The sequence below is a fragment of the Eurosta solidaginis genome, chromosome 2, assembly GCF_040869045.1.
Source record: "Eurosta solidaginis isolate ZX-2024a chromosome 2, ASM4086904v1, whole genome shotgun sequence".
In the NCBI taxonomy this organism is placed as follows: Eukaryota; Metazoa; Arthropoda; class Insecta; order Diptera; family Tephritidae; genus Eurosta; species Eurosta solidaginis.
Genome location: NC_090320.1, coordinates 13,742,264 through 13,770,208, shown reverse-complemented (window position 1 = coordinate 13,770,208; position 27,945 = coordinate 13,742,264). Strand labels below are relative to the sequence as shown.

At 38.8% G+C, this 27,945-nt stretch overlaps 1 protein-coding gene across 16 annotated transcripts in view; it reads right to left on the bottom strand.

Moving 5' to 3' along the window:
* The window catches only part of LOC137239317 (beta-1,4-glucuronyltransferase 1), a 604,255-nt gene that overhangs the window by 14,870 nt on the left and 561,440 nt on the right, over positions 1-27,945 (bottom strand). For all 16 annotated transcript variants that reach the window (XM_067764471.1, XM_067764472.1, XM_067764474.1 and 13 more), the window contains one exon: positions 20,602-20,679. The gene's annotated coding sequence lies outside the window, so the exon portion shown is untranslated. The remainder of the gene's footprint in view (positions 1-20,601; positions 20,680-27,945) is intronic.

Sequence of the window (27,945 nt, the reverse complement as noted above, 5' to 3'; positions counted from 1 at the left end):
GATATCTGGAAAACGCCTTCACACCACTCCCTTTTAAAACTCTCATTAATACCTTTAATTTGATACCCATATCGTACAAACTCATTCTAGAGTCACCCCTGGTCCACCTTTATGGCGATATCTCGAAAAGGCGTCCACCTATAGAACTAAGCCCCACTCCCTTTTAAAATACTCATTAACACCTTTCGTTTGATGCCCATATTGTACAAACAAATTCTAGGGTCACCCCTGGTCCACCTTATGGCGATATCTCGAAACGGCGTCCACCTATGGAACTAAGGATTACTCCCTTTTAAAATACTCATTAACACCTTTTTTTTGATACCCATATTGTACAAACAAATTCTAGGGTCACCCCTGGTCCACCTTTGTGGAGATATCTCGAAATGGCGTCCACCTATGGAACTAAGGATTACTCCCTTTTAAAATACTCATTAACACCTTTCATTTGAAACCCATATCGTACAAACGCATTCTAGAGTCAACCCTGATCCACCTTTATGGCTATATCCCTAAATGGCATCCACCTATAGAACTATGGCCCACTCCCTCATAAAATACTCTTTAACGCCTTTCATTTGATACACATTCCAGGGTTTCCCTCGGTTCATTTTCCTACATGGTTATTTTCCCTTATGTTGTCACCATAGCTCTCAACTGAGTATGTAATGTTCGGTTACACCCGAACTTAACCTTCCTTACTTGTTTATACTCAGTTGAGCAGAGCTCACAGAGTATATTAACTTTGATTGGATAACGGTTGGTGTACAGGTATAAAGGAATCGAGATAGATATAGACTTCCATATATCAAAATCATCAGTATCGAAAAAAAATTTGATTGAGCCATATCCGTCCCTCCGTCCGTCCGTCTGTGCGTTAACACGATAACTTGAGTAACTTTTGAGGTATCTTGATGAAATTTGGTATGTAGATTCCTGGGCACTCATCTCAGATCGCTATTTAAAATGAACGATATCGGACTATAACCACGCCCACTTTTTCGATATCGTAAATTTCGAAAAACCGAAAAAATGCGATAATTCATTGCCAAAGGCGGTTCAAGCGATGAAACTTGGTATATGGGTTGACGTTATGCCGCAGAATAGAAAATTAGTAAGATTTTGGACAATGGGCGTGGCACCGCCCACTTTTACAAGAAGGTAATTTAAAAGTTTTGCAAGCTGTAATTTGGCAGTCGTTGAAGATATCATGATGAAATTTGGCAGGAACGTTACTACTATTACTATATATGTGCTAAATAAAAATTAGCAAAATTGGATGAAGAATACGCCCACTTTTTAAAAAATATTTTTTTTTAATTCAAATTTTAACAAAAAATTTAATATCTTTACTGTATATAAGTAAATTAAGTTAAAATTCAACTCCAGTAATGATATGATGCAACAAAATACAAAAATAAAAGAAAATTTCAAAATGGGCGTGGCTCCGCCCATTTTCATTTAGTTTGTCTAGAATACTTTTAATGCCATAAGTCGAACAAAAATTTACCAATCCTTCTCAAATTTGGTATGGGCATAGATTGTATGACGTTAACTGTTCTCTGTGAAAATGGGTGAAATCGGTGAAAGCCACGCCCAGTTTTTATACACAGTCCACCGTCTGTCCTTCCGCTCGGCCGTTAACACAATAACTTGAGCAAAAACCGATATATATTTACTAAACTTAGCCCACGTACTTATCTGAACTCCCTTTATCTTGGTATAAAAAATGGCCGAAATCCGACCATAACCACGCCCACTTTATCGATATCGAAAATTACGAAAAATGAAAAAAATGCCATAATTCTATACCAAATACGAAAAAAGGGATGAAACATGGTAACTGGATTGGTTTATTGACGCAAAATATAACTTTGGAAAAAACTTTGTAAAATGGGTGTGAAACCTACCATATGAAGTAGAAGAAAATGAAAAAGTTCTACAAGGCGAAATCAACAGCCCTTGGAATTTTGGCAGGAATACTGTTAGTGGTATTGCATATATAAATAAATTAGCAGTACCCGACAGATGATTTTCTGGATCACCTGGTCCACATTTTGGTCGATATCACGAGAACGCCTTCACATATACATCTAAGGGCCACTCGCTTTTATAACCCTCATTAATACCTTTAATTTGATATCCATATCATACAAACACATTCTAGAGTCACCCCTGGCCCACCCAAATGGCGATATCTCGAAAAGGCGTCCACCTATAGACCTAATGCCCACTCCCTCGTAAAATGCTTAGTAACACCTTTCGTTTGATACTCATATCGTACAAACATTCTAGAGTCACACCTGGCCCACCCTAATGTCGATATCTCGAAAAGGCGTCCACCTATAGACCTAATGTCCACTCCCTCTTAAAATACTCAGTAACACCTTTCGTTTGATACCCATATCGTACAAACATTCTAGAGTCACCCCTGGCCCACCCTAATGGCGATATCTCGAAAAGGAGTCCACCTATAGATCTAATGCCCACTCCCTCTTAAAATGCTCAGTAACACCTTTCGTTTGATACCCATATCGTACAAACATTCTAGAGTCACCCCTGGCCCACCCTAATGGCGATATCTCGAAAAGGCGTCCACCTATAGACCTAATGACCACTCCCTCTTAAAATGCTCAGTAACACCTTTCGTTTGATACCCATATCGTACAAACATTCTAGAGTCACCCTTGGTCCACCTTTATGGCGATATCTCGAAAAGGCGTCCACCTATAGAACTAAGGATTACTCCCTTTTAAAATACTCATTACCACCTTTCATTTGATACCCATATCGTACAAACACATTCTAGAGTCACCCTGGCCCACCCTAATGACGATATCTCGAAAAGGCGTCCACCTATAGACCTAATGTCCACTCCCTCTTAAAATTCTCAGTAACACCTTTCGTTTGATACCCATATCGTACAAACATTCTAGAGTCACCCTTGGTCCACCTTTATGGCGATATTTCGAAAAGGCGTCCACCTATAGAACTAAGGATTACTCCCTTTTAAAATACTCATTACCACCTTTCATTTGATACCCATATAGTACAAACACATTCTAGAGTCACCCCTGGCCCACCCTAATGGCGATATCTCGAAAAGGCGTCCACCTATAGATCTAATGCCCACTCCCTCTTAAAATGCTCAGTAACACCTTTCGTTTGATACCCATATCGTACAAATATTCTAGAGTCACCCCTGGCCCACCCTAATGGCGATATCTCGAAAAGGCGTCCACCTATAGACCTAATGCCCACTCCCTCTTAAAATGCTCAGTAACACCTTTCGTTTGATACCCATATCGTACAAATATTCTAGAGTCACCCCTGGCCCACCCTAATGGCGATATCTCGAAAAGGCGTCCACCTATAGACCTCACGCCCACTCCCTCTTAAAATGCTCAGTAACACCTTTCGTTTGATACCCATATCGTACAAACATTCTAGAGTCACCCTTGGTCCACCTTTATGGCGATATCTCGAAAAGGCGTCCACCTATGAACTAAGGATTACTCCCTTTTAAAATACTCATTACCATCTTTCATTTTATACCCATATCATAAAAAACACATTCTAGAGTCACCCCTAGCCCACCCTAAATGCGACATTTCGAAAAGGCGTCCACCTATAGACCTAATGCCCACTCCCTCTTAAAATGCTCAGTAACACTTTTCGTTTGATACCCATATCGTACAAACATTCTAGAGTCACCCCTGGCCCACCCTAATGGCGATATCTCGAAAAGGCGTCCACCTATAGGCCTAGTGCCCACTCCCTCTTAAAATGCTCAGTAACTAACACCTTTCATTTGATTCCCATATCGTACAAACACATTCTAGAGACACCCCTGGTCCACCTTTATGGCGATATCTCGAAACGGCGTCCACCTATGGAACTAAGGATCACTCCTTTTCAAAATACTCATTAACAGCTTTCATTTGATACCCATATCGTACAAACATATTCTAGAGTCACCCCTGGTCCACCTTTATGGCGATTTCTCGAAAAGGCGTTCACCTATAGAACTAAAGCCCATTCCCTTTTAAAATACTCATTACCACCTTTCATTTGATACCCATATCGTACAAACACATTCTAGAGTCACCCCTGGTCCACCTTAATGGCGATATCTCGAAAAGGCGTCCACCGATAGACCTAAGGCCCACTCCCTCTTAAAATGCTAAGTAACACCTTTCATTTGATACCCATATCGTACAAACAAATTCTAGAGTCAGCCCTGGTCCACCCCTAGGTTCATTTTCCTACATTGTGATTTTCCTTATTTTGTCTCCATAGCTCTCAACTGAGTATGTAATGTTCGGTTACACCCGAACTTAGCCTTCCTTACTTGTTCATATTTGGTATAGAATTATGGCATTTTTTTCATTTTTTGTAACTTTCGATATCGAAACAGTGGGCGTGGTCATAGTCGGATTTCGGCCATTTTTTATACCAAGATAAAATGAGTTCAGATAAGTACGTGAACTAAGTTTAGTAAAGACATATCGGTTTTTGCTTAAGTTATCGTGTTAAGGGCCGAGCGGAAGGACAGACGGTCGACTGTGTATAAAAACTGGGCGTGGCTTCAACCGATTTCGCCCATTTCATAGAAAACAGTTATCGTCATAGAATCTTTCACAAGGATTGGTTAATTTTCGTTCGACTTATGTCATTAAAAGTATTTTAGCCAAATTAAATGAAAAAGGGCGGAGCCACGCCCATTTTGAAAATTTCCTTTATTTTTGTTGCACCATATCATTACTGGAGTTGAATGTCGACATAATTTACTTATATACTGTAAAGATATTAAATTTTTTGTTATAATTTGACTTCAAAAAAATTTTTTTTTAAAAAGTGGACGTGTTCGTCATCCGATATTGCTAATTTTTTTTAGTACACATATAGGAATAGGAGTAACGCTCTTGCCAAATTTCATCATGATATCTTCAACGACTGCCAAATTACGGCTTGCAAAACTTTCAAAAGTGGGCGGTGCCACACCCATTGTCCAAAATTTTACTAATTTTCTATTCTACGTCACAAGGCCAACCCATCTACCGAGTTTCATCGCGTAATCCGTCTTTGGTAATGAATTATCGCACTTTTTGGGTTTTTCGAAATTTTCGATATGGAAAAAGTGGGCGTGGTTATAGTCCGATTTCGTTCATTTTAAATAGCGATCTGAGATGAGTGCCCAGGAACCTACATACCAAATTTCATCAAGATACCTCAAAATTTACTCAAGTTATCGTGTTTAGGGACGGACGGACATGTCTGAATAAATTTCTTTTTTCTCACAGATCCTTTTGATATATAGAAGTCTATATCTATCTCGATTAGTTTATGCCGTTACGGATTACCGTTAAGCGAACAAAGTTAATATACTCTGTGAGCTCTGCTCAGCTGAGTATAAAAAGTTGACGCTCCTTTGGAGATAACAGGTATACTACTATGGGATTTATTTATGCCGGAGTATGACTGAGATATCTGGACAAACCATTCATGCGAATACCCGAATACCATCTTACCAATCAAATCAGTTGATTTGCAACGAAGTAAATTTTTTTACGAACCTGGCGCTCTTTTCAGTAACTGTGAGTTTTAAAACGTACACTTTTTCTTCATATAATTTGTATGAAAGAAAAATGTACATTTCAAAACTCCTAGTTACTGAATAGGGCCCCAGCTTCATGTACCAAGCTTGAAGGACAGACGAGTTAAATTTGTCCCACAATTTGTGTTGTTTTCTGCATCGATTTTGGGCAAAATAAACATATTTTTGGCATATGTAAAAATTTTTCATTTACTTCCAGGAATTCGCAACCATATGCAAAAGCCTAAATACACAAACCACAACTTCAGAAGACGAGGCAGAGGTGAAAGGAGCTGGAAGCGCAAGTGAGACATTATTGTGAAAAATCTGGAACCGGCTTGAGTAAGACGCAAAAACACTTAAAGATCATTGCCATCATCAATTCGTCACACATACAAGCGCACATATTCGACTAAAAAAAAGCACACAAAATAAATGCAAAATTACAAAGGATAAAAATTTCGAGACAAAAAAACTTGCGAAAAAATATGCAAATATTGAGAACAGAAAAAAAGCCTATGGCAAAAACCAAACGCAGCATGTTTAATATGTCCACTCACAAAAGAAAAACAAATATCAAGCCGTCATAAACAATAAAAACTGTAGAGGAAGAAGCGACGAAAAAAGAGTGATTAAATCTATTTAGACTCGTTTAAAACTTATGTACCTAAGACTTTTTTTAAATTGTTCAAGATTATCCACAGCGATGCCCAGAACATTAATGAACTCATGTAGCATCCAACCACTGTATTCTTAGGCTCCAATTCCGTTAGAAATATTCTACAGAAATGTATTTGTGTTAAATCCAGGACTTTTACCTTCAAATCGAGCAGTTCACAGTAATCTGCCTTCCCCGGAATAAAGTGGGGTTTGGTTAAGAAGTTGACTCCTTTTAGGCCATAAATCCGTATACCAGGTACCTACATTTAATAAACTTATTACTCGGGTACGCCATGCTTCAGCGTCATCAAGGAGCTACCATCTGGATGCTTCACCTAGTCTACCCCGGGTTGTAAAGGTAAGTTTAAGCTTTAGAGTCGTCAGAAGTGCGGGATGTTCAAAGCCTTTACTGTTGATCACTACATCGAAGAAATTATAGGTCCTTAGTTGCATACTATACTCAATCCAGGTCTTTACTGCAGACAATTAGTATTATATTAGCAAAGATAAACAGCACACAGCAATTTGACAAACATAACGAAGTGTTTGTCATCAGAGCTAAACAGACCGACTTACTCACACGACCATTGACTTCTACCAAAGCTGATATGATTAAAGCTAATTTAACGGTTCTTGTAAAGTTAATTAAATTTAATTATCAGTGAACCTGAATGAGCAAATATGTATGACGTGTTTGTGTGTGTGTACTAGAGATATACGCCGCCGCCGCCGCCGCCGATTTTAGTCCTTTTTTGCACGCCGCCGCCGAATGTCAAAAATATCGGCGCGGCGGCGGCGTCCGGCGCGTTACTATATTTTCTACTCGTTTAAAAGTGTTTAGCCCATTTATTGTTCATTGTTTTGTCATGTCATGTCGAAAATCGGTCGGATATGGTCGAAAGTGGTATCAACGGATGCGCATCACTGCCAGTTATAAGAAACTAATTGCGAAATGTAACTCTTTCTAACTGTTCAAAAGTTATTTAAAAAAAAACAGACGCTTTCGATGTCAGCATAACACGGACTTTGCATCACCCAATTCACCAAGTTATTAAAATAAAACCCTAAAAGAAAAGTTATATATAAAATTAATTTATATGCTCACTTTGCGTATTTTTTTCAAAAAATTAATAATGAACAATCAATTCAAATAAAATGACCCAAGGCGAACATGTTTTCAAATTTTCCTCAAGTTGGTAAAAAAAAGAAAATTACCCAAAAAAGGCGCCGTCTGAAATGTTAATTTTGATTTTCAAACTTCATCCATCAACACCCAAGTCTCACAGTTCGATATTTCCTAAAGTTAGCGGCCCTATCCAAAACTAGTTCCTTGGAGTAAATTACATTGTTTAAAAGCCAAGTTTAAATATAACCTACGCGTTACGGCTCCTTTTATAAAGCGGCAATTACCCACCGACGTGTGCCGTACGTACGAACGTTTGTCGTACGAAACACGTTTGACCGAACCCTCAAGCCCGTAGGAGTCAATGTGTGCGTCTGTGTACATATACATAACATATTTGTGTTTGTATTGTTTACTGTTGCCATTGTCCATTTTGCATGCATACTTATGGAAACATCAACTTTTTCCAATTTAATTTTTGATGTTGTAAATAAATATAAATAGATTACATATTTATAATCTGCACTTTTACATAATTATTTCTAATTATTTTCACAATTTTTCAAACTTGAATTAGGTGTTTTTGCATAAAACTGCAAACGGTCAAAAATTAGCGCACAAAAGTTTACTAGGCAACTCTGTCTAGTGAGAGAGCGATCAGCTGACACGTTCTTACGAAAAAAATCTAAATTATTTTGATTTCTACGTTCCGGGCTACGTACGTACGGGCGTTGTACGTCGGTGAGTTTTCATTTACATTGCACAGTCGTAAGATAGGTAGTGTCAGCTGACACGTTTTTTGTACGTACGTTCGTGGGTAACTGCCGCTTAAATGTGAATACGTAGGCACATATATTTACCAGGTGAGGCTTTGTCCTTCGCAAGAACACTCAAAGGGGTGGAGCAAAAGCTTTCCCAAGACAGTCGAACTAATGACCATGTGTGCTACTACCCTAACGTAGTGGACAGTCGAACTAGTCTGAAAACTGAAGCTACGCGGTCATCCATTCTAAAATATCGTTTTGATTTAACGAAGACAATTGAAATCAATGTTTTGAACACAGACGTCTGGAAACTTTGGTCTACATTTTAAAAATTATATCCAGGGTCCTTGTAAAATTTTAATTATGTAGATGCGCCGAGGATTATACGATTTTCACCCATGCGTTACGCAATGACATCCACTTAGACTGCTTATGATTTCGAGGGCGGCATCCTTGGCCGAATAGTCACTCCCTAACGTTTCAATGTGTTTCTCTGGTGTAGCTCAGCAGCATGGCGCTACAAAAAATCCGTTAGAAAGTCTTCGGAACTACACCTAGAGCGTCTAGGAAAACAACGTCGACGAAGGTACATATGAGTTCGAAGTCGCAGTCCTATAGCTTCGGTGCTGGCATAGGGTGTGAGGGTCAGGAGGCATGGTAGCGACTGGTGGTCGGGATTGCTACTGTTCGCACATCGGGGATTGTAGCTCGAAAAAACTGGATGTGCCCTCTGCCACCAGAGTCATGAGTATTAATAGACCATTAATAGCAACCGTAAGTCGTCTTTGTGCGTGACCGCCAAGGAGCCACAAATGATTTAACGAAATTGTGGTCGCGACGATTATTAGGAGTTAACCCCAGGTGAAACTACGGTTTGCACGAGATATACAGACAAAAGTGTGACCATTTTATTTTATTTTATGTATCTCTATTTCTTTTCAGCAAACTCAGCAGTACCAATTCCAAAGACCGGGGTTAGGTTCGAAACCTCCCTGGAGTAAGTGAACAAGGGACAATCGCTACAAAGCTAATCCTGAAAATTTTTGAACGATCTGCGAGTTTTTGCGGCAAAAACCCCGGATCTTTCCGAAATGGCCAAAACGGTGCTTTGCTTAAATATGTACATACAACTAAAACCTTTCCTAAATATTATTTTTTTTTAAATAGAAAAATCAAGCTTTTTAAAGTGAGAACACCGGCGTACACCGGCGCGCCGCCCACGCTGCCGCCGCCGGTATATAATATAGCCTACGCCACCGCCGCCAATAAAATTATCGGCGTAAACCTCTAGTGTGTACGTACTTATATACCAATTTGTTTCATATCAAATGCTAGATATCAAATTCGTAACGTTCTCAGCCTCAGAAGAGCTAGTGTATATATCGAGTGTGTGTGAGCAAGAAAAAGGGTGCTCCAAGAATGAGCTCTTTCATGGATCTGTCGCGTCGTGATATACATGCCTGGGCATCTAATGTCGGATTGATCGCCAACGCCGAGAATACGGATATGTTCTTGTTTACTAAGAGGTGCAAGGTCCCAAATAGAACCAGACCAAAGCTAGGAGGGGTGGCCCTGCAGAAGAAACCTGGCATAAAGCATCTAGGAATCATTCTAGACAGTAAGTTCTCGTGGAAGCTCAACGTGGGAGAGAAAGTTAAGAAAGCCTAGACAGCACTTTATGCATATAAAAGAACGCTGGGGTGTACGTGGGGTCCATAGCCCTATCTCTCTCATTGGGTATTTAAAGCAATTCCATAACCTATCCTCTACTATGGGGTCCTTATTTGTTGGACAGCCAAACAAAAAGAATCAACCTGAAACAATTAAAAGGGGTACGTATGTAGGCTATCAATGCTTAGCATTACGGGAGCCTTGAAAACAACAACCACTGCCGCACATTCCACCTGTAGACCATAGCGGTAAGAACCGCAACGAGGCTCAGTGCCTCGGGGCAACTTGAGCGCAGACTATAGGATCATAGTATTAAGCGTCGTCAATTACACGACGAACAGACTACCTGATTCCGTAGCGGCTCTTAGAGCCACAATGGCAGACGAGGCGATACACGTGTACACCGATGGTTCCAAAGTATTGGAAGGGGTAGAGTCTGCGGTAAACTGCGCTGATCCGAAAATAAACAAATCTCACAAGCTTCCAGATCACTGTAGCATTTTTCAGGCGAAAGACATAGCCGTAACAAAAGCAGTAGAAACACTGGTGGAAAATAGCTTAAACTGCATCCACGTCAACTTTTTTATTGACAGTCAAGCAGGAAATAATCTCCCATACCACAGAATCTAAAAAAGTTTAAGGGTGTAAGCAACCCTTACATCATATATTTATATTGAATCCCAGGGCATATGGCAATAGAAACAACGGATAACTCCAAGCTTTCTACGTAGACGTCCCAATTAGATTGGGTGAGACTGAAAGAAGGCGGGAGTTGCGCATGATCGACCAAGCGGGATAAGTGTGGACTAGGCGCGCGGCTGTAAAGTGTCGAAGATCATGTGTAGGTCTTACATCCTTAGACTAACAAAGTTACTCTTATCATTAAAAAAAGACGACGACGACGAATTCTCATAACGGGTATTATTACTGGACACTGCCTTCCTTACGTCATATGTCTTTAAATTAGGTTTGGTCGATGACAGCAGATGAAGGAAGTCCGGGTTGGAGGAGAAAGTGATCGTGAAGCTCGTGCCCTGCGCTTGGCAGGCTAAGACTCCAGATATTAGGAGCGATACAGCTGTAAGATCTCGAATGGATTTTCAGTTTGGTCGTTAAACTCTGGTGACACTATAGACTCATTCAGTCTATGTGAGGTCCTCACGGACCTAACCTACCGCAATTCGATAATAGGATATCAAGTCTTCCTCCGCCTGTCTCTCCCAACTCAGTTGAGGTCTCCCCATTCCTCTGCTGCCATATATGTACGTGTATCGATAGGAAGGTCGGAAAGGACCATCAATCTTGAAGAGATAATTTCTTTGAAATATTCCTAGGACCATTCCGCCTTCACCCAGTTCTGCTCATGATTGCGCGCCATACATCAAAGCAGTTATGGTGACACACTTACTTATAGAGCATGATTTTAGTTCGACAAGAGAATACTTCCCTTTTCAATTGTCTACTCATCCCAAATTAGTACAGCAAGTCCAACTTGGTTGCAACTTTATGTAGGCCAGATTAGATAAAATTTACGTTGTGTTTGTTAATGTCAAAGATATGACTATTAGGTCTGCTGCCAGAAAGAGGGAAAGGTTACTTTCATATTACCTTATTTTTGTACCTGCCCGCAGCTTATTGGGTAGACCCCTCGTACGACATTTTTGAAATCGTTGGTGAAGCCTCACACCCGTAAGAATAGCCAATTTACTGAAAATTGTGTATAAATTACTCAAGCCGTTCGTGCTGTTATCCGTAACAACAAATTTACACTATATTTATTATAATAGATAATAATGATAGTTCATTTTGCCTCATCCACTATTTGAAATGATAATTAAATGCCTCCAAAGTACGACTTTTGACTCTTTCTAAATAATAACTAAATAGCCAACAACTTAGATACGGCTTCGCATAAAAATCTAGAGATCATCAAGTTGTAGCAACAACTCACTCTTGTAGTACTTGAAAGAGGAACGCGAAAGAAGTGAAGAGTCTATGAAGGTGGAGAGGAGATGGGGAAGCATCATTTAATGCAAATTTAATTTCAATTTTCAAAAGTTTTAATTACACCGGACAAGTTAAAGCATAAAAAGTTAGTGGTTTTGCGAAGTGAAATCAGCAGACCATATCCACGACTGATGAAGAAATAAAGAAAAGAATAAAAACATTTCATAAGGATGATCATGTCTACGGCTGAGTGATCACCTGAAATAACCACCTGGAATACAATGATTGAACTACTAGCAAGGCAAAGAACCCTTGAAAAGTAGAGAAATTTCTGTAAGAAACGAGTAAAGCCCTGACCTTAAAATATCTTCCCAAAAACTGCAAAAGTTCGGGCCTATACGTCCCAGATACGATATGAAAAGGCCTCTCCCGAACCTAAAAAGAAACCTAGATGGGTTAACTTATTCTCTTACAGATATTTTTTATACTATTCAAGTTTCATGACTGTCAACAAATACTAGATCATCTAGATTGATGGAGGTCACGAAAATATCTTTATTTCTTTAGAAATTAGTATAATGTACATATTGACAACACGGTCAATTTAGAAGCTATCTTATATTCTGACGACCATAAGTTGAGCTTTCATGCACCCTTGGTCTCTAAGTGAATATAGCCCAAATCTTGGACAGAGGCTTTAAGGGCAGTGCCATATTTAACATGAGAGAACGATGGGAGGTTGGTGGTCAAGGTAATCTCGTTTTTGAAAAAAGGTTTTCGGTTTGGTTGTCTAAGAAAATTTCTGTAATAAAATATAAACATTCCGGCTATGTGGGCATTCGAAGCAAACAGTTCAACCTAACTTAAGTTTATGTTCAAAAGCAAAAAAACTGTGTGGTGGGTTGTTATGGTCACAGTTCATAACTCCAAAATATCTAATTCTCGTCAGTGAAAAGAAAAAATCTACAATCAAAAACGTCGACACTACAGTTATCTGGCAGCTTGTATGACCTGCTTATTTCCAGATCGGCACATTATTCCGTAGACTTCAACGCTTCATTTTCTTGAAACCTTGGCGCACACTTGTATCGCCACGTAGCCTAGTGATAGCTTTCCACCTCTATTATCGCTCTAGGATCTCCATCGAAGGTAGTCTGTCCGTTTAGTATTTGTTGAAGCTATACTTGTATGCCCGTAAGGCTTGCGGACCAGATATCCTGACTCATTAAGTCTCGTTGAAATTGCTAACATTAGTTATGTCGCCATAAGATTTACAAGTGGGATGTGCAAATGGCTGTCGGGGTTGTTTTAAGGGCTCCTGTGATGTTAAGCGTGGGAGGTGCTCATTGTGTGGCTGCAACCTAAAAGAGCACGGTACATATAAGCTATACAACCGCTCAATATATGTTTTACATATATAAAGTACCGCAGAGACCTTTAACACTTTCTCCTCCAAATTGAGCTTTTACGAATTTTAACTGAATGATGCAATGATTCCTAGATATTTTGTATGAGTAATGTTAATCCTATTGTTAATGGGTGATTTGTTTCTACTGTAGGGTTACTCCTCGTAGCATAGGCGTAGTCCAATTTCAATTATAATTGGATTTTTTTTTAAATCTTAAATCAAGCTTAGAACTACAGCATACTCCAGCATACTCAAGACATCACACTTCGTCATACCATATTATACAACTTCGAACGCTCCTCTAGATAACAAGCTCTACATCAGAATCCCAGAGGTAGACGAATCGGATGATACCATACCCAGAAACCACAGCAGTCTTCACGGCTGGCCCCAAATTTAATGTGAATATGGACAGTGGTATCTTCCATACTTGATTATTAGCTTACTGAGCCATTGCAGCGTCTTTCAAGCGGAACTAACAGCCATAAAAAAGCATAATCGATGGCTACTATCTCACCTCTGCTGCAATCTACTCCGAAAATTAAGCAGCGATCAAAAATCTTCAAGAAGGCAGGAGCACTTCCTCAAAGTTCGCAATATTGCAGATAGTCGTTAAACTAGCAAACATCTCAGTGCACTACAATGGTGTTGTGGGTACACACACAGTGGGTTGCTGATGAGCTACATAGCCAGTTAATTAAGTTAAGGTACATTGTTCCTCCTCTTGCCACGTAACAACACTTTCACAAGTCTTTATTTGTCGAGAAATCCTATATCATATGGGCACTGAAACCTTATTGAGCACCCAACTAGGTGCCTTATCAATCTCAATTGTGTCTCCTTAGGTCCGTCGGGTATTAACGGAATACTGTCTGATAGGACGCGGCAAACGCATGGGTATACCAATTAATGACTTCTGTCGACGCTATAGGGTTAAGGAGGAAATATAGGGTGCTTAACATTTCCTCTGCAGAAGCCCCGCTCTAGCCCATGGAATATCTGAATAAGCTCTTTCTCTGCTATTTAGCAGCAGAGTTTGGTTCGCCTGAAGTTAAAGACAACTTACGATACATTAGTAAAACTAATTAGTTCAACTTTTTCATATAAAGGAAGGGGATTAGATTACTTAGTGGTATAACAATAGGCCAGATGGCCGTGGGACACAGGCCTTACTGGGCACAGCCACTATCACATAATCTAGCCACACCTAGCTTAGGTGGAGTTAGTAACGGTATTTTTTTGCTTGTTAACTTTTGCCTGACGGAATCGATAGCGAAGTGCCGCTCACTTTATAGTTACCTGACTAAAAACTCTTACTCATGTTTATCTACATATGTATGTCTGTCCTAGGATTCTCTCCAGGATCATATCCAAGTTTTTTAAAATAATTTAAATAATATTTGTAATAATATAATATTTTATCGTTCAATTTTTCATGCCGCAGGAGTGTGTGTGTGTATGTACGAATATAAACACATTTCAAGAACTCAGCTCTAAGTAAGGTATAAAATTGAAGTCATAAAACATCACAAGCACATACAAACACATCTATAATACCAATACAAACGCACGTCTGCGATGCTTAAAAAATTATGAATGATGATGTTTACTTGTTTGCACGTTTTGCCATTTCAGCAGCCTCTAAATTAAAAAAAAAAAAATTTTCGATAGCCAACCTAAAGTAGCATTGAAAAGCATTTGATACGTCAATTTTCCTACAGCGTAATGCTCGAGGACAGCTTTTTATACTCAGCTGAGCAGAGCTCACAGCGAAAAAGGAAATCCATTTAGCCATCTCCGTCCGTCCGTCCGTCCGTCTGTCTGTCAGTGAGCACGATAACTTGAGTAAATTTTGAGATTTCTTGATTAAATTTGGCATGCAGGTTCCTGGGCACTCATCCCAGATCGCTATTTAAAATGAACAAAATCGAACTAAAACCACGCCCACTTTTTCGATATAGAAAATTTCGAAAAACCGAAAAAGTGCGACAATTCATTACCAAATACGGATAAAGCGATGAAACTTGGTAGGTGGATTGACCTTATAACGCAGAAAAGAAAATTTTTAAAATTTTGGACAATGGGCGTGGCACCGCCCACTTTTAAAAGAAGGTAATTTAAAATTTTTGCATGTTGTAATTTGACAGTCGTTGAAGATATCGTGATGAAATTTGGCAGGAACGTTACTCCTATTACTATATGTGTGCCAAATAAAACTTAGCAAAATCGGATGACGAACACGCCCACTTTTAAAAAAAAAATTTTAAAGTCTAATTTTAACAAAAAATTGAATATCTTTACAGTATATAAGTAATTTATGTCAAAATTCAACTCCAGTGATGATATGGTGCAACAAGATACAAAAATAAAAGAAAATTTCAAAATGGGCAAGGCTCCGCCCTTTTTCATTTAATTTGTCTAGAATACTTTTAATGCCATAAGTCGAACAAAAATTTACCAATCCATTTGGTAAGAGCATTGCTTCTATGATGATAACTGTTTTCTGTGAAAATGGGCGAAATCGGTTGAAACCACACCCAGTTTTTATACACAGTCGACCGTCTGCCCTTCCGCTAGGTCGTTAACACGATAACTTGAACAAAAATCGATATGTCTTTACTAAACTTAGTTCACGTACTTATCTGAACCCACTTTATCTTGGTATTAAAAAGGGGCGAAATGAAAAAATGCCATAATTCTATACCAAATACGAAAAGAGGGAAACATGGTAACTGGATTGGTTGTTTGACGCAAAGTATACATAACTTTAGAAAAAACTTTGTAAAATGGGTGTGACACCTACCATATTAAGTAGAAGAAAATGAAAAAGTTCTGTAGGGCGAAATCAAAAGCCCTTGGAATCATGGCAGGAATACTGTTCGTGGTATGACATATATAAATAAATTAGCGGTACCCGACGGATGATGTTCTGGGTCACCCTGGTCCACATTTTGGTCGATATCTCGAAAACGCCTTCACATACTTATACGACTAGCGGCCACTCCCTTTTAAAACCCTCATTAATACCTTGAATTTGATACCCATATCGTACCAACACATTATAGAGTCACCCCTGATCCACCTTTATGGCGATATATCGAAAAGGCGTCCACCTATAGAACTAAGGCCTACTCCCTTTTAAAATACTCATTACCGCCTTTTATTTAATACCTATATCGTACAAACACATTCTAGAGTGACCCCTGGTCCACCTTTATGGCGATATCTCGAAAAGGCGTCCACCTATAGAACTATGGCCCACTCCCTTTTAAAATACTCTTTAATACCTTCCATGTGATACCCATGTCATACAAACACATTCCACGGTTACCCTAGGTTCATTTTCCTACATGGCGATTTTCCCTTATTTTGTCTCCAAAGCTCTCAGCTGAGTATGTAATGTTCGGTTACACCCGAACTTAGCCTTCCTTACTTGTTATAACGTACTGATGGTACGTTGAGTTCGGTGGGTCGTTTATTTTTGTTGCGTTTTGTAGTATAAGTGGTGAAATCGCTGAAAATTGTTAACCGCAATGGAAAGTTGGAGTGAAAAAGCAGGAAATTGCTTGGTGGTCATTTAGCAGATAAGGCTACTGAAGTGTTGCTGTTTTGGTCTGGATAAATACTTTTTAGTTTTTAATGCTTCAAAATAGGATGGTTGTCGAGTGAAGTTTGTGTGTTTTTGGCTTAGGGTAATGAGTTTATATTGTTAACTGCAACTTTTAGATGAGAGGGATGCTAAGTATTTAAAACTGTTATAAGTAAACATCAACGGCTTGGTGGAGCGCTCCTACCGCAACCGGAAAATTACATTTCTTATCAAGAGATGCTAGCTTAAGAGTCGTTTTTGTAATAGACCACAAATATGTATATCTCTTGAAACTTGATATTTGTGATGAATTTAAAGGAAGCAGAAATCGTCAGCAAAGCAAGCAGTCAATAGGTCTGATTATATTCACGACGGCTGCTACAAAGCGCCATCTGTCAAATTATTTTAAAATATATTCATATAAGGACCGTTATTTTCGGCACGACAGAACAGCACGGCAATTATCCACGAATGCCGTTGTAGCTAGATTAAACCTAAAGCCGGAGTCATTGGTGCCGTATGTCGTATCGCTGTATCCGTATCCCTAACGTAATCAGCTGTTTATCGTTACGACGGTAAACCAAAACCCAATTGGTTGGCTACGATATGGTTACGACCTTAGCGGCACCAATAATTGATTGCTGATTCTCATAAGATTGGTCGAATCAGCTGTTATAAGGTTACCGATACGGCTACCGATAAAGCACCAATGTCTCCAGCTTAATTCGATTTTTGGGTAGCGACAGTGAGTGGCGTTCTTGTTTTTTGTCAATAAAAACTAAATAATCGTAAATAACAGATAATAAAATCATTCTTTTTGGCGTTGTTTACACATAATTAATATATTTTTCAAAATTGTTTGCTATAATTTATATTTGTGACTGCCGCGTTCAAAGTAATCAAGTAGGCAATGCTTGGCTACGGTTGTCGTCAAGCTTTGCTTTATTGCGGTTGTGCTCTGTAGACGCCGTGTTGAATGTAATCAGCCCTAATCAGTTTGAGCTTGTACTTCAAGCCATTGTGAATGATGACTAAGTGTGATATCTTATCTGTCAACTGCCTGACAGGATGTTCAATATGGCTACTTTTTAGCGTTTTGACAGGGTGTTCAATATGGCGGCGCCTATCTTCAGCGGGTGATAGAAAGAGATACAGAATGAGACAGCGATAATCAATTACAAATCAGGTGATCCAATCACTTTGGAATTTTGACATATATGCAGAAGATATTACACTTTGTTATCATTCACAATGCTTCAAGCAGTAAACATCTCATGCGAGAATTCTATGCTCAAACTTTCTCTTTGTAAACACATACTACTACAAAAAACTTGCGTTTGTATTCGAAGCTCTGCCGCCGTTGCGCACCACTTATTGCTTTTATAGAAACAGCTTAATTTGTAACTCTCTTAAAAAGACTTAAGTGTTTTTTGTGATTGGGATGTAATAAAAGATGAGCACACAGTGATTTCTAAATTTAGGAATAACAATTTTCGTGAACTCTATTCCTATACCCCTTTATTAAACCTCAACATCTATTGACTAAACAGGCATAACCTAATCACCGTCCACACTCTGCATCGACTTTTGCAGCTCAGAACGCCGAGGACACATTAACTTCATAGGAAGACATTTTCAAATTCACAGGACCTCCCTATTCAAATTAATGTATATAATCAGCCGTTTTTTTCGACATACTTCATTCTTACAAGTTTAATCGACAAAAATTCGTACGAGTTTACCCGACTAAGCAGATGCCTTCCAAAGCGATAAACTGTCGCAGTGCAAAGCTCCCAAATATATAAGCTGAGGTGGTATTACCGGAAGGATGCTAAACACGAGCATGTTACTTTCCACAAAGATCATGCCAAAAGAATGGACCTAGAGTCAACGAGCCATACAAAGGCATTAAGCTGCGCTATATGTTTGCAAAGACCTCGAAGCGGCAGAGTTCCGCAAGATAAAAATTGGAGCACAACTCTGTAAAAATCATTGCGACTAATCCCTAAAGCGAATAGTTAGGATCAAAGGCTACTCATGGATATAGTTGGGATAGGTCACTCTTACATTTGTGTAGCTAAATTAGTGCTTATCATTTTAAATCTTAGGGCCTGAAATATGACTACACTTGTATTGGCAAAGAGATGGCCTGTGCGTCTGCATCCGTACAGCGACGAAGAGAACCTGAACGACAGTACCCGTTCCAGCATAAACGGACACAATTATTATCTTTATAAGACATGCTCAAACCAAAAATTCGACCGATGTTAAGAGATCAAAATTGGTACTAGTCCCAAGCTCTTTTACGACTCATCTCAGATATCCATGTTTAGCTGATACGGAACTGCTTATTAAATTCAAGAAGGACCATTCAGCAATCGCCATATCGTATGAGTCTAAGACTATTTACGCTACAAGAGCAATTTCTAGTTCTAGATCCAGTGAAAACATGCCATCCTAACTTACCATCATGCTTCGAATTATCGTTGACGTTGGTGACTTTTGTAACAATATTTTGTCTTTGTAAGATTCAACGGAACTTAGACCAACATACCAGAATACCACCGAATGAAATGCGCCCAATAATGGTTGTAAAGATGCTGTGTACTACTTTAGAAAAAAGCCCTTTGGAAAATAAATTTCCCTCTATAGGCTGTTGCTTTTTTTCGTAATTTAATGTGCTGGGAACCAAATTTTATACGTCCTTTAGCCCCATTGTCAATAGAAAGAGTAAAAAAGCAACTAATTGTATTTTAAGACCCGTCACCAGCGCCATCTGACATGCAAAAGTAGCCAACTCTCAAGTTGTGTTGCCAGCAAAGCCTAGGAAGAAGAATTTGACAAATTTTTTGGCTATGGGTGCTTTCAGACTTTGCAAGTGTAATTAGTTTACCCAATCGTTAGTACTTGTCTAACATTCAAAATTAAAATCCGAATTTTAACAAATGAGTAGGAGAGAAAATAAGTTAGTTAATATTTTTCTTGTATAGTAAGATCAGTGCTGAAGTACATATGTGAGAAGTAGAAAACTGGTAAAGTATGAAGGATGATACGATGGATATGTTGCCTATTTAGCATTGTAAATTAAAATAACCACAGTCAACTCTGCTTTCAGTCTCTTGCTTGTCCGCCAAGTAAGTGACGTTTTGTATTTGCCTAAGCTATACGTATAAAGTTCTTTTATATTTCCAAACGGAACATGTTGTTGTTGTAGCGATAAGGACACTCCCCGAAGGTTTGGGGAGTGTTATCGATGTTGATGGTCCTTTGTCGGATGTAGATCCGACACGTTTCGGTAACAAGCACCATTAAGATACTAGCCCGACCATCTCGGGAACGATTTAGTATGAACGCATGAAACCTTCTAGGCCATACCGCTCTCCCACTCCCTAGATTAATGAGATACTTGGGGTCGCTAGAGCCTCGTCTATCAAAGAAACAGGATTCGCCACGGGTAGGTGAGGTTGACAATTGGGCTAGAGAAGCTATATATTACGATACACAACCCTTTGAATCAATTTGGTATTTTAGTCGCCTCTTACGGCAGGCATATCTGGCGTGCCCCCTAACCGCTGAGGGTTACAAACGCAACATCTTGCGCGATTGTGACGATGTCTGCTTTTGCATCTAAACTCATGAACATGAGAAATTTCATTGTAACGCGGCCATTAGTTTCATCTAAGCATTGCAGTGCGGCAGGTTTATGCCGCGTAGCTTAATAAAATAGGCGCTCTGAATATATCGTTAGCTTAATTTACAAATGCCTTAACCTATATATTTAGTTAACAAAAACAAAAAAAAAAAAATATATATATATATATATATATATACATATACACTTACCACTTAACGCTTGCACTTCTCATTCCTTTATAATAAGCAAAAATTCGTTTAATTTGTTTTCTTCAAATTTAGTACGCTCTGAAAACAAATAAGAAGAAAGTGTCAAAAAGATTCGTTACACATTCAGAATTTTGTTTATAGTCAATTTAAAAACGAAACGAATGAAAGTTAATGAAAATAGATTTTTTTGTTTTCAAATTGTTCTTAATTTAATATCATGATTCAATTACTAGAGGTTTGTTCTTCAATGATGACATATCTTTGACACTCCCAAATTGGAAAATCTGGACGGGTTGCTTTTACGAAGTAAGGAAAACGGGGAATAATTCAATCATCTTCAGTGAAATTGTAGTAGACAAGTATCTTTGGTAGTATATTAGTAGTGATAATAAATTTGTAAATGCCAAAATTTTTTGGAGAAATAACTCATTTTCTACTAAATGTTTCGTGAATTGATAAAGTTATGTTGGTTTGGTCATTCTTTCAGAAACTGCTTGAAGAATGCCGTACGTTAGAATTTTATTCAAAAATGCACTATCTCAAAATTTGTTTCCAAAACTCCCTACATCAGCATAAGTTCAATGCATTTTGTCATAAGAGGGTGTTAATGAAAAGCATTCTGAGATGAAGCGTTCTTCAATCTAACTCTAATATAGCCCGGTTTTGTGACAAATCCTGAATTGGGAAATTTTTGAAAAATATTTTGAGATAGCATGATTTTGAACAGGCAGCCGATATGGGGTGATACGCTTATGGCTTATTTTTTTAGAACTGACTTTCACAAAAGTACTGCTACACAGGGAGTATTCACATTTTTATTCTGAAATTTCGAAAAGCTCTTTTCCGTTAAGTATTCATGGAAGCGTCCCGTATAAACCGTTAATTTCGAATATTCGGATTACGTTCATTTGATACTACCTCACGAGGTTCGAATATGGAGACGAATGTTCCGAACATACGGAATTAATAGAACAGAAGGTCGACTTTTAAAACGCGCCCAAAAATATCGAGAGGTGTCAAAAGACGCGTATTGGCCTCGATAACAATAATTCGAAGGCGAAAATAAATATTTTAGCTCGTTCAAAAGATATTGACGAAAAACCGAAAAATGACCCCGGGTTGCGTTGGCGGCCTTCAGCCGAGCTTACAAAAAATTACCCAGGCCGATCCACCATTGAAATTTAATGTGTGCCAAAAAATGACATTTTTATGTGAATCGATTTAATAGTCGAGGTTTTGACGTTGAACGATGAATTTTGAATTGGTTTAGGTTTCGTATGTTCATATGTAGGTTTACGAAAGTGCACGATTCCTTGGTGTCCGTACTTTTCATAAAACCTATGTTCAGCCACACTAATAGATCATGGCATAGTTAATATATTCATCATAAAATTAAAATGAATGTTCTAAGGAATTATGCAGTTAAGTACTTATCGGGTATTTGTAAACTAATTTCTTGGAGCAAAATGGCTGCAATTGTCAAAAAATGTGTCTGTCGAGCAAACCTCTTGTGATTGAATCACGATTTAAGATTAACAACAATTGTCCCTCCTTAAAAAAAGGAAACGACAAAATCATTGAACAAAACAATTGCCATTGAGTTAAAGCACCGTAAAAGCGTTAAATAAAAATTATACTTAAGTACACACGAACATATAAACGTATAAGTACTTTTTTCACGCTCTTTTAATGGCTTTGAATTCTTAAGGACTTGTTCTTGTTGTGCACGAATGTTTTTACGGCATTGAATTGTCCTACTTTTGGTTTTGGGCAACCGCAAAGAAACAAAAGACTCAACGCACAAAAAAAAAAATGTTAAATTACACAGAATGTACCACATACATTTTTATATGCCTTCTATAGAGAGGTATTCCGGCATGTTTTACTTATGGGACTTCACACAGAATGTACCACATACATTTTTATTTGCCTTCTATAGAGAGGTATGGAGGGAATAAAAAAGAAAGCTCTTAAATCTAATGATTGAAACACAATGCCGAGCGACAACGATATACGCCGCGTCGGGCGATGACATTTTTCAAATTACGCCCAGACATTTCGTCTACTTAAAACATAATGCCGGGCGAAATTGACGCTGTTTATTCAGAGTGTCCATTATTTAGAAATAAAGATAAAAAAATTAAAAATTTTTTAATTCTCTGCTTTATCACTTGACTGCTAAAACACAATCCCAAAATGTTGAAAAATTAGCAAAACAAAAATGTTAAGAAATTAAATTAAAAATTACATGTAAAGAAAAAAAAATTGTTTTTGGATATTATGTTTTCTTTTTTTATACTTAAAAAATTGAACAGCAGCAACCCTTGGGATGTTTGTCGTCACCGCCCGGCGGCGACGATAGAAATAAATCTATCGTCGCAAAATGACATCGTGTAAATTTCGCTCTTGGCGTTAATTGTGTTGACCTTCATGTAATTATGGGGATTCTATTTTTGACAAGGCGATGTTCGTCGCGTTTATTTCGCGGCGTCAGCGCATTATGTTTCAAACTTAATAAATAAATATACATACATTTTTAAATATAATAAAAGCATTCCGCTTAAACTGAAAATAAAAAAAATAAAACACAAAAGAGCCAAAAAAATTGTATTACATTAAAAATTAATAATAAATATTAAAAGAATATCTATACCAACAAAGAAAAAAAAACACCTTCAATGCCAAAACAAGTTGATAGCCCTACTTTTAATAATAGAGAGCACAGAAGGCGGGGATTGGAGACACGGCCTCTTCAACAGCCCGAAGACGCTTCACTGCAGTAAATCAGACCACGTCAATACCATTGCTACGTAAAAGTACCGTAAATTCTACGAAGATACGCATCATTACCTGTTAAGACACGAATGTTGTTAGCATGAACGGGAGTAAACGGATGAAAACGTATACGGATTTCAGCCCCAGCTAATACAAACGCCGTGCGACTGGGAAAAAACTACAATGTGACTCCAACGAACGTAGAGCCTAGTGCTTAACCCACCTTCCGACGGAATACTAGACGGTAGTACCGTAGCGAAATGGTACCAACACTGTAGGAGGTTAAGTGCGATTAAAGTCCCGCACTGACTTTGCTACTGCTACTGAAATCCGAATATGGTTTTGCATACTTTGAAAAAAGTTTGTAAATTTTTAGCTTTCCTTTCATTCAATCAATGATGTGAATTTTTGAAAACTTTAGCATTTTATTGTGATATTGTGATATTTCAAAAAAAAAAAAAAAACCAAAAATGTGTGAACAATTTCCTGACTTGGGTAATGCAGTTCTTGACACAAAACACTAGAAAAAATATCTAATGAAAGATCAAAAAAATATAACACTTCATTACTTCCATGATGGAACGATACAAAGTGGCAGCCATGGTGGAATAACCAGGTGAAGTAAGCCGTTAATTGTCTGGCTCTAAATTCTTCTTTGTTCTTTCATTCGGCTATCGAACATTTTTCACGAATGTTGTCCCCGAAAAAGTGTTGCTTTTTCATTTTTCAGGCGTAAAATATGCCACTTTTTTTCAGATATACTATTAGGTAAATATAATTATTGATAATCGATAATTATCGATGGACCTTTACTGGATTTATTTACAGAGATTCATCATTTGGCTATCTTTGGTGTTAGCTTCCATAAGTAAGGCCGTGCTAAACTAATACGCCCATATTTTTGATGTTTTCATTATACATATACATATGTTTAATTTGTTCCCAAAAAATTGAAACAGGATTGTAGTTTAGAATATGTATATGAATCCTGCTCGCTTCGGATCAGCATCATATGGTTTTAGGCCGATTGCCGCTGGGATAGTCTATGTCCTGACATATTTTGGTAAATAATAACTTGGTAACATTAGTAATACATCATCAATTCAACTGTGAAGAGTTTTTGGAGGATCTCTGATTAAGAGAAGAAGAAGATATGTTATACTCCCAACTCTCAACGACAAATCAATAAAGCAGATGAATAAATAAAAATAAATATAAGGCGCGATAACCTCCGAAGAGATCTAAGGCCGAGCTCTCTTCCAATTTGCGTCGTGCTCCTCTTGATTTTCCCTACAAATTAGCCGGACGGGACCTACATGGTGGTAGGCGGAGCACGCTACCATCACACCACGGTGGCCGGAAACACATTTGAGAGTATGAAGATAACTTCCAAGTGTGACTATAAACATTTTCATCGAACCCTAAACCCATTTAAGTTCCAAAAGGCAGAAAAGTTCAACTAAATAACTGACATACATACTGTAAACAATTTACTTGCAAATCCTCTTATTTGCAATCCTCTGCTAAGTTCGAATCACTAAACTGTTGAATAAATAACTCCAATTTGTAATAATGCAAAATGGCCTTTATTAAAGTACTTCACAATAATACCCAAACTGTGCAACGAATAGCTTGCTTAATAACCACACTGATTGATAGCTCAATGAAACTCTACTATTCAAAATAATACTGCTATTGCTCGCTAGATATCGTCTTAATCGCAACTGCTTGACAACTCAAATCAAACTGAATTACTTCTTGCTCGCCTGCCCCGCTTTTATAGTTTACGCTGCATACTTCTAGGCTCTTCGATTTCCAGAAGTTACTAGTTCGTTTCGGCTACAAAATCGCCAGCCACAACTACGTGCACAAATTATTGCTCTCTCTTGTGACAACTCAGATAAGATATATGCATGTGTTTGCGCATTGCCGCTCCGCTGCTCGTATACGTACATATGTGTAGACGCAATTATTTATTAGTTTATGTAGATACATAATGACATACATAGGCGTATAAGTAAATGCATCTGTGTGTGACATCTTTCGGCTGCCTTATATATGTGTATACATGATTAGATTATTGACGTAAATACTGCTTATCGTGGCCTTGGCATCGCCTTAGTGATGGTATAACTTAGTGATGTTAATATCCGTGACACTGCCCTCCACCTAAGTCTGATCGTCCCGATCTAAACGTTGCCAGCCTTTCCAAATGGACCACTTTCATTTTGGTTCGTGGTTTACCGATGGTTTGTATGCGGTACACTACATCGTTGATCCGTTTTACAACTTTGTATGGGCCTTCCCAATTACACTGCAATTTCGGCGACAAACCTTTTTTTCGTTGCGGGTTGTATAACAGCACCAAATCTCCTTCCTGAAAACCTTCTGAATTAATTGCTTTATCATATCTGGCTTTCATCTTGTCACTCATAATCTTTGTTCGTTGCCTTATCAGATCATGTATTTCTCTTAGCTCTTCTTCCAAATCACTAGTGGATTTCCTGACATTTCTCTCCGCATTGGAATCTATCCCAAACTTCAAATCAGCTGGCAGTCTAAGGTCATTGCCAAAAATTACTTTTGCAGGGGTTTGGCCCGTTGTCTCATGCACTGCTGATCGGTAAGCCATCAAGAATAATGGTATGCGGGTATCCCATTCTTTATGGTACTTGTCCACTACTTTCCTTAAGTGCTCCTCCAATTTTCTATTGAATCGTTCTACCATATCATCGGATTGAGGATGCAATGCAGTTGTCCGTGTTTTTCGAATGCCCAATGACTTACACATTTCCTGGAACACAGCTGATTCGAAATTCCTGCCTTGGTCAGAATGTAACTCCATTGGTACACCATACCTTGCAACCCAATTGTTTATAAAAACTTCTGCTACCGTTTCCGCTTCTTGATTTGGGATTGGGTATACCTCTGGCCATTTGCTGAAATAATCCATAACTACCAGTATATATTTGTTTCCGCCGTTGCTAGTAGGAAATGGACCGGCGACATCCATAGCGATCCTTTCAAATGGCGCACCTGAGTTATATTGCTTCATCTGGCCATGACTTCGTGTTCTGGGCCCTTTCGCTCTGCTGCAAACCTCGCAGTTCGCAATCCACTCAGTGACCGACTGACGGCAACCAACCCAATAGAATCTCTGTTTAATCTTCTCGAGCGTCTTCGTGATTCCAAGATGACCTCCGCTTGGACCATTATGCAGCTCGCTGAGCACATCAGGAATCCTCTTTCTGGGAACAACTATCAGTTTGTTCTTGTATTTACAATCCTCACTCTCCCATACTCGATGAAGGCAACCGGATATCAATTCTAAACTGTTCCACTGTGCCCAATATGACTTCGCAATGGGACTCTCTGCTGACATCTCTTCTCTGTTTGGTCTTTCATTTCGTTCGAGCCCTTGCATAACACGTGACAGATCTCCATCTTCTAGTTGGCACTTTCTTAGCTGTTCTTTGTCCCATTCATCTGTACATGTTATAGTCATTAGCCGGACATCTATAATGTCTTCTTTGGCCTCGGCTTTTGAACAGTGCTTGCATTCCAAACTACATGGTCTTCGTGACATTGCATCGGCATTTCCATGGGTACTACCTTTTCGATGCTCAATGGAAAAGTCATAGCTTTGTAGTCGCTCGATCCACCGTGCCAATTGTCCTTCCGGATTACGGAACTGCAGTAGCCATTTTAAAGCTGCGTGATCTGTCCTGACACGGAATCGCTGGCCGTAGAGGTATTTGTGAAAATGTTTAACGCACTCTACCAATGCCAACAGCTCTCTCCGCGTAACGCAGTAGTTCCTCTCTGGTTTTCCAATCGAACGGCTGTAATTTGCAACTACCTTCTCCTGGCCATCGACCAGTTGTGATAAAACGCCTCCTATAGCATATCCACTCGCATCTGTATCTAGAATAAATGTTGCTCCTGAAATCGGATATGCTAACATTGGGGCAGTGCACAAACGCTCCTTCAATGTTTGGAAAGCCACTTCTTGCTCCTTCTTCCATTCAAAAGCTTTATTTTTTCTTGTAAGCTCATGGAGGATATGGGCTACGCTGGAAAAATTGTGTACAAATCGGCGGTAATATGTGCACAGCCCAAGGAAACTTCTTAATTCATGTAGGTTCTGTGGTCTTGGCCAATCCTTTACAGCCTCTATCTTTTCGTTCGCAGTGCAGATGCCCTCTGTCGTTACCTCGTGACCCAAATAATTTACTTCCTTTTTAAACAGCGCACACTTCCTTTTTTAACAGCGCACACAGGGACTTAACTTCAGACCAGCGCCAGCTATTCTTTGGAAAACTTCCTCCAAGTGCTTAAGATGTTCATCGAAATTCTTGCCCAATACGATGATGTCGTCCAGGTACACCAAGCATGTTTTCCAATGTAGTCCTTTCAATACCTGATCCATGAGTCTCTCGAAAGTAGCTGGTGCATTACATAGTCCAAAGGGCATTACTGTAAATTGCCAAAGACCATCTCCGACGCTAAAGGCTGTTTTCTCCTTGTCTTCCTCCTTTACCTCCACTTGCCAGTAGCCGCTTTTCAAGT